The following is a 7,743-nucleotide window of genomic DNA, read 5'->3' as shown; positions in this document are numbered from 1 at the left end:
CCTTCTAGAAAGGGCAGTATGGAAAGGATCTGGGGGTGGAAAGTGACTTTACAGTGAAGAAACCTGACAAGCTCTACCTCAGTCAGGTTATGAAGATTAAATCAACATTGATGATCACATTATTGGCATATAGCCTCGATATAATGTGATGAGAATGGCACTTGATATCTGGAGTCTTCTACCTAAAAACCCATAACCTCAGTCTAGTTATGATAAAAGCATCAGACAAATCCCAGTTAAGGAGCCTTCTACAAAATACATGACCAGCACTCCTCCAAACTGTCAAAGTCATCAAAAACAAGCAAAGTCTGAAAAACTGTCACAGCCAAGAGGAGCCTAAGGAGATCTGATGATTAATGTAATGAGGTGTCCTACACAGGATTCTGGACCCAAATAAGACCAGTAAGGAAAAACTAAAGAAATTTGAATAAAATATGGGCTTCAGTTAACAATAATGTAGCAATATTGGTTCATTAATTGTGAAAAATGTATCATACTAAAGTAAGTTGTTAATAATAGAGGAAACAGGGTGTGAAAATTATAATTTTATGTAAAAATCAGTGGATACAACAATAAGCACTTATTTACTTTTTTGCTTACAGTTCTGTAGGGTAGGTGAGGCAGGCCTGCTTCAGGCTGCAGGTTGGCTGGGCTTGGCTCCAGAATTCAAGCTGAGTTCAGTTTTTCTCTATATGCTTCCATGATGTCCTTGGCCCAGAGTTACCCAGGGCATGTTCCTGTCATGGCAAATAGCAGATTTGCAAGAGGCCAAATCACATAAGCATATTCAAGGTCTGTGCTCGTATCAGATCAGCTACCATTCCATTGGTCAGAGCAAACCACATGGCCAAGCCCAAAATCAATGGAGTGTAATGTATATTCCACCCATTCTATATGCCAAGGGGTATAGTGGCGGGAGGTGCTGAAGCACTGAGAAAAATTATCCAATCCACAACAGTCTACTTACGTGGTATTGTATCATTTAGAATGGTTTGGTTGCGAGCAATAGACCTAATTTTGACTACCTCAAACAAAGAAGGAATTTATTGGAATTACATGCAGTAGTTTACAGAACCAAAAGAAAATCTGAAGAATGAAGGTTCAGAAACATAGAAAGCAGGGCAATGGCAAGAATCTGGGTAAGAGAAACTAATGGTTAGTCTCAATGTAACCTCAGGTAAACACCTACGATTTCTTACTCTTGTATCACTATATTCTAAATTCAACCTCCCAGAAGAAAGGGTACAATTCATCTGGTTTAGTTTGATGTTTGCTCCCAAACTAGGATACTGGTACCTGAATAAGGGAGAAGGAATGTGTTTCTAGAAGTGAATTCTGCCTGATTGTGTTGCTATTACCTTAGTATACTGCAGAACTCAATTAGTTAATATTTTATTTAGAACTTTTGTATATATATACAGACAAGAGAACCCTGTAGTTTTCTTTTAGGTGTGACAACAGTGTTACTATGCTTCTGTTTTTAAAACTATGGATCCTTGTCCCTATTCATTTTTGTTCCAATAGCTTACATTGACTAGGAATTATGTTTCTTAAAATTCTAAAAGAACCTGTTCATGAAACCATCATATTTGTGTTTCCTACTTCTTCTTGAAGTCAATTTTAGGCATTTACATTTTCCCTGATAAAACATGCATTATTATTTTTTTTTATTTTATTTTCATTGGCTACGGGCACCTGGGTGGCTCAGTTGGTTAAGCATCTGACTCCTGGTTTCGGTGTAGGTCATGATCTTGTGGTTTCATGGGTTCGAGCCCTGCACTGGCAACACCAAGCCTGCTTAGGATTCTGTCTCCTTCTGGCTCTGCCCCTCCCCCACTCGCGCTGTCTCTGTCTCTCTCAAAATAAATAAATACACTTAAAATTTTTTTTAAAAAATTTTTAATTTCATTTTCATTGGCTGGATCCTCTTGTGATCTTCTAACTGCTCGTTTGGTTGGTTATTCTGCTTTTCTGCTACTTATCGCTTTCTCATCCCCAATTTATGTCTTTGTATATTCTCTCACTTTTTTCCTCTGATTTCTCTAGATTCAAATTATGTTTTGATTTGTTTTTAAAGAATTAAGTTTTAATAAATACATTTTTTAAAAAACTAATTTTTAGACATACCAATTCTATATATTTTTCTTTTTTTAATTAATTACATTATTGTTCATTAATAAATACATAATATGTATGAAGTCTCTATTTATGCTCCTGTTAGGTTTTCATTAGACTTATTTTAATTTCTTGCACTAAACAATTTATTTTTTTCTCTCATTTAAAACAGATATATGAAGTTATGATTTTTCCACTCAATACAACTTTGGCTATATTCCACTACTTTTTATACATCTCTTTTTCAGTACCTATATTTTCTAAAAATAGTTTTGATTTTCTCTTTGGCCAAGGAATCATCCAATAAAGATATTTCTAATTTCTAATTGGTGAAGTTTCTGCTTATCTATTTGCAGCTCCTTTCATTATGTCTAGATTTATTTGTCTGAAAATATGGCTCAGCCTATTCTATTTTGAAGACTCTATTGAGAGTTTCTGTGTGGCTGGATGTATTTAAGTACTCCAGAGAGAATCACAGATGATACAACTTGATAGTTCTCAGGAGTAGTCTATGGCTAGTGTAGAAATCCATAAACTGTCTACCCCTGCTATTTAATCAGAAGTTTTAAAAAGTTGCTTCCTAGGAAAACCTACATGAATCCTAAGGTAAACAGGTTAAGTGAAATTCTCCCTGAGTACTAAGATGCTACAAGACATGGCACTGGGTGATGTGAGATCTGGATCCAAACTCCCAGCTCTACCACCAGCCAGCTGCATGACCTTGGGCAAGCTTCTCATCCTCCCTGAACTCCAGCTTCTCTATCACCCCATAAGGAAGGCCAAAGCACAAGTCTTTACAAGCTCCAGTCTAAGCCTGGAAGTTTCAAAGGACTATGGGAAGCAATATCTCCAACCCCATGCTGCAAAATGAAGTGATACAACGAGATTATCCATAAGATCCCAACCAGTTTTAAAATCCCACAAGGTGAACAAATCAGTCACCCATGGTCCTTGCTTTTAGCTGCCTGGATTAAACAATTGTACCTATATTAAAAGGACCACATTGTAGAAAAGAAAGGAGGAGGAATTAGGTCCCAGTTCCAGCTCTAGATATAGCGGGATAGTAGATGCCCAAATACTCTGACCCTCACTGATCCTCATCTTTAAAATGGGTATAATAGTACCAATCTTTTACAAAGTTTAAAGAAGGTAATAAATAGAAGGCACTTTATAAACTGTGAAGCCCTGCAAAGCTCTAGTTCCCATTATTAAATACTCATGCACACTGATGCTTCTAATGTCTTATATGTGTTTTAGAGGGTATTAAATGTAATGGAATTGTTAAACTTACTGCCTTTCATTAAACAGGCAAAGACATGTCTAAACAGTAAAAGCAAGGGAATGGGTATTTTGCCTGAATTACCTGGGTAATCATAGCTAAATCACGTTGATGTGTTAAGAAGAGTAAGAATTAAGAGTATCTTAAGGTTGGGGAAAGACTTAATAACCTCACTACATCTCCTTTTGCCCCGTTATTTTATAAAATTGAGACTGAGAGAGGATTCCATTACACTACATACTGAAAAGGAAATGAAACCATAAATTCACACCAGACTAGCATATTAGCATGGGATAAAGGCATGCCTGGTGACTAGGGTCAAATGAGGTTTCATGTCAGGTGCTAATTGTTTCTATTTTAAGGAAGAAGGTGTCTCCTAACTCCGTTGTAGGAGGAGCCATTTTGTCAATCCCAGTCCAAGCCAGCCCAGGGACACTAGTGGAAACAAGGAGTCTAGAATCTGATTTCCATAGATGCAGGCTAGAGAAAACGGATTCGAAAGATTACTTCCTCCAGCAAAGAATAATCCAGTGTTTGTTTGAGCAAGTCTGTATGCTTATTGTCCTTTACAGCTCCTGGGAAAAGCATCGCAATCAGCAATGATACCAATTATAAACTGACCAACAATTGAGGAGTTCAGAGTCATGCTTTCTGGAGCTGGGCTCTTAAACCGAAATCATACCAACTGGCACAGAGAAGCCATCTGGAGTGCCACTCAACCACTCACATGGTAAGCCCAGCTGAATTGCTCTCATTCTAGGGAAAAACTTAACACCAAACTTTTTTAAAACTAAAGTCCTCCTTATAAAGTGTTCATTTTTCTCTTGGAGCAGAGGACTGTGCTAAAGAGGCCAAGGCCACACATTCAATCTGTATTCAGGCCACTTAACTTTATCCTGGTCTTAAGGCATGATTTATCTGCCTGTGCACCTGGATCCTTGACTCTGAAGAGCATGTGTCTCTAAAACAGGAGTAATAATATGCTCACTGCCTACCTGTAGCAGGGTGGATGGCAACCCCCCAAAGAGACGTCTACAGCCTAACCCCTACAAGTTGGGATTGTGACTTTATTTGAGAAACATAATCTTTGCAGATGTAATTAAATTAAGCATCTCCAGATGAGCTCATCCTGGCTTATCTGAATGGGCCCTAAATCCAATGATAAGTGTCCGTATAATAGAAGAGCAGAAGATAGAGACACACAGAGAAGGCCGTGTAAAGACAGGATAGAGATGGGAGTTACGCGGCCACAAACCAAGGAATTGCTGAGAGGTGTCAGAAGCCAGAGGAGGCAAGAATTCTCCCCCAGAGATTCGAAGGGAGCTGAATCCCACTGACACCTTGATTTTTGACTTCTGGCCTATGGGACTGTGAGAAAACAAATTATTGTTGTTTTAATGTTATTTAAGTTTATTTATTTTGAGAGAGAGAGCGCATGTGCATGTGAGTGGGGGGTGGGCAGAAAGAGAGGGAGGGAGAAAGAGGGAGACAGATCAAGAGAGAATCCCAAGCAGGCTCCATGCTGTCAGCACGGGGCCCAGCATGGGGTTCGATCCCAAGGACCATGAGATCACGACCTGAGTCAGAGGCTCAATGGACTGAGCCACTCAGGTACCCTCAGTTACTGCTAGTTTAAACCACCAAGTTTGTGGCCATTTGTTAAGGCAGCCACAGGAAAGTAACACACTATCTTAAAAGGATTGTTATTATTTGTGAATAAAGAGTTTAAATCATTTCTGGACTGACCAAGGCCTGGCTGTGAAAATGAAGGTCAGAGCCCTATTTCCTTGGCAACTATTATAGCGTTGAGATAAATGTGGATGGAGTGTTATGTTGGGCTTCTTCACTACAAAAGCCTGGCGTGGGGAGCTGTGAGTTGACACACAGACCATGCACTTACATGGATAGAGGTGTGTAAAAGGTGGGTGGCAAACTAAGGCCTCCGCTGCTCTCTGTCCAAGTGACCCGCTGACCAGGTTCTGATTCTGGATAAGCCTACATGCCCTTGTGGGTGAGGGAACAAAGGAAACTGTGTCCGTGGGTAGCTGTTGTGTCTCCCGAAGAGATGAAGATGCTGTGGAGTATGCATTTCATGCATGTTATACAGCTCACAGAAGGTAGCATAGGAGTGAGTCCTACTGCATCTTGTGAACGTGACAGCCAATTCCAACCTACACTCACCTCTGTACCAATAAAATAACATACTGATTAACACACACTGATGCACATACACACGTGCAAGGTATTACATGCAGTTTCTCCATTAATCCTCACATAATTATGAAATTAGAATCATTATTTCCATTTTAGAGATGGAATGTAACACTTCCATCTCTAAAATGGGAATGAAATAACCATTCAGGGACAATTCAGAACTGACTTTGTTCTTTTTTGTTATCATTATAAACCTCACATTATACTTCTCTCCATTGGCAAGATCAAACAAGTTTAGGGCATCTTGTCAAAAAGTCACAAACTAATATCCCTCAGGTCACAGCTATTTCCCAGACATGTTCTGTCTCTATTTATAAACTGTAGTAGTTGTCAACTGTCTAAAATCAGAAATTTTCACATTAAAATCTGAATTTCTGGCCTAGTGGGAATAAACATATCTTGTAATACAGGGCTCGCCTTCTTAGAATATGTTGGAGCGTAGTAGTAAAGATGCCTTTTAGAGAGAACCCTTCGTTTTACCAGGCCCCACCACTCCTCCTTGACTCTCCAAACATGGAGGCAAAGGGTCAATTATCATTCATCACCAAGAAATATACATGTGCCTATTTATAATTCTTCTTGGCCACTGCCAATGTGTGAGTCTGTAATCCTGATATATTCGTTTTCTATTGCTGCCATAACAGATCACCACAATTTTAGTGACTTAAAACAATACCCAATAATCAACTCATAGTTCTGTAGGTCAGAAATCTAGATACAGCGTGGCTAGGCTGGTTCTGTGCTCCAGGTTTTGTAAGGTTGAAATCAAGGTGTACCAAAGCTGTATTCCTTTTTGGATGTTCTTGGGATAGACTGGGGTCTAAGCTCGCTCACATTGCTGGCAGAATTCAGTTCCGTGTGGTTGTAGGACTGAGATCCTTATTTCCCTGCTGGCTATCAGCCAGAGGTCGTTAACTTCTAGAGGAGCTGGTGTTCCAGGGCTCATGGCTCTCTTCCTCTACTTGAAAAACCAGCAGTGGCGGGTCCAAGTTCCTCTCACACTTCAAATCTCCTTGAACTCCCTTTCTAGAATGTCTCTTTTTGCCTTCTTTTTCCACCACATTTTCTTACATCCTGTTCTGTTTTTATGGATTTATGTGATTACACTGGGTCCATCCAGATAATCCAGATTAATCTCCCTATCTTAAAGGAACATGATTAGTAACTTTAATCTGAAAATCTCTTCACTGTAGTACCTATATTAGTACCAGTTTTAATGAACAAAAAAGAACAATCTATATTGGACACGTTACTTTTTATATGCAAATGATTCTTATTAGAACAGCATGAAGACATCTTAGGCAAACTTTAAAAATGCTCAAAAAATGTACCAATATTAGTAAAATGGAAATATTTATACACCTAATATGGATAATGTAGGGATTAAATGAGATCATGTAAAGTTTTTAGCACTGTAACCAGTAGTAGATATTTGTTATCGTTGTCTCCCAAGATATATTCTTCATTCTCTGAGTAACAGAGACCCTACTGTACCCACGACTCTTGCACTCTCCCATCTGCTTTTAGACGCAGTCTTGCACAGACTGGCAGTCAAGATCCCAAACCACCCATTTCTGAAAAATTAGGGCATGTTACCTAAGCCAGGAATCATAAATGCCTCCATGGAATCTGCACCTTGAGTGGAGTAACCCAAAGATTACATCTGCTACCTTACATAGTTCCAAAACTGATCCAAGAAATAGCACATATATAATATAAATTTATTTAAAAAAAAGTTCAAGATCCCTTTACTGAAAACTACAATATACTGCTGAGAGAAATTAAAGAATACCCCAATGGATGGAGATACATACCACATTCATGGAGTGGAAAATATTTATAGAATGTCAATTCTCCCAAAATTCACCTAACTCATGAACATCTTACAAAATTTCCAACAAGATTTTGTATAAATTGACAAGCTAAGTCTAAAATATACATAGAAGGAACCAGAATACCCAAAACAATCTTGAAAAATAATTTAAAATCTTGAAAGACTTGCATTCTCAATTTCAATAAAAACTGTTCATCTACAGGAATCAAAACTATATAGTACTAACTTAAAGATAACAAAATGGATTAACAAAACAGAATATAGAATTCATAGAGCTCCACTTACACACTCAATTGATTTT

The sequence above is a fragment of the Panthera tigris genome, chromosome A2 (genome assembly GCF_018350195.1).
Source record: "Panthera tigris isolate Pti1 chromosome A2, P.tigris_Pti1_mat1.1, whole genome shotgun sequence".
In the NCBI taxonomy this organism is placed as follows: Eukaryota; Metazoa; Chordata; class Mammalia; order Carnivora; family Felidae; genus Panthera; species Panthera tigris.
Note: the sequence above shows the minus strand (reverse complement) of the source record.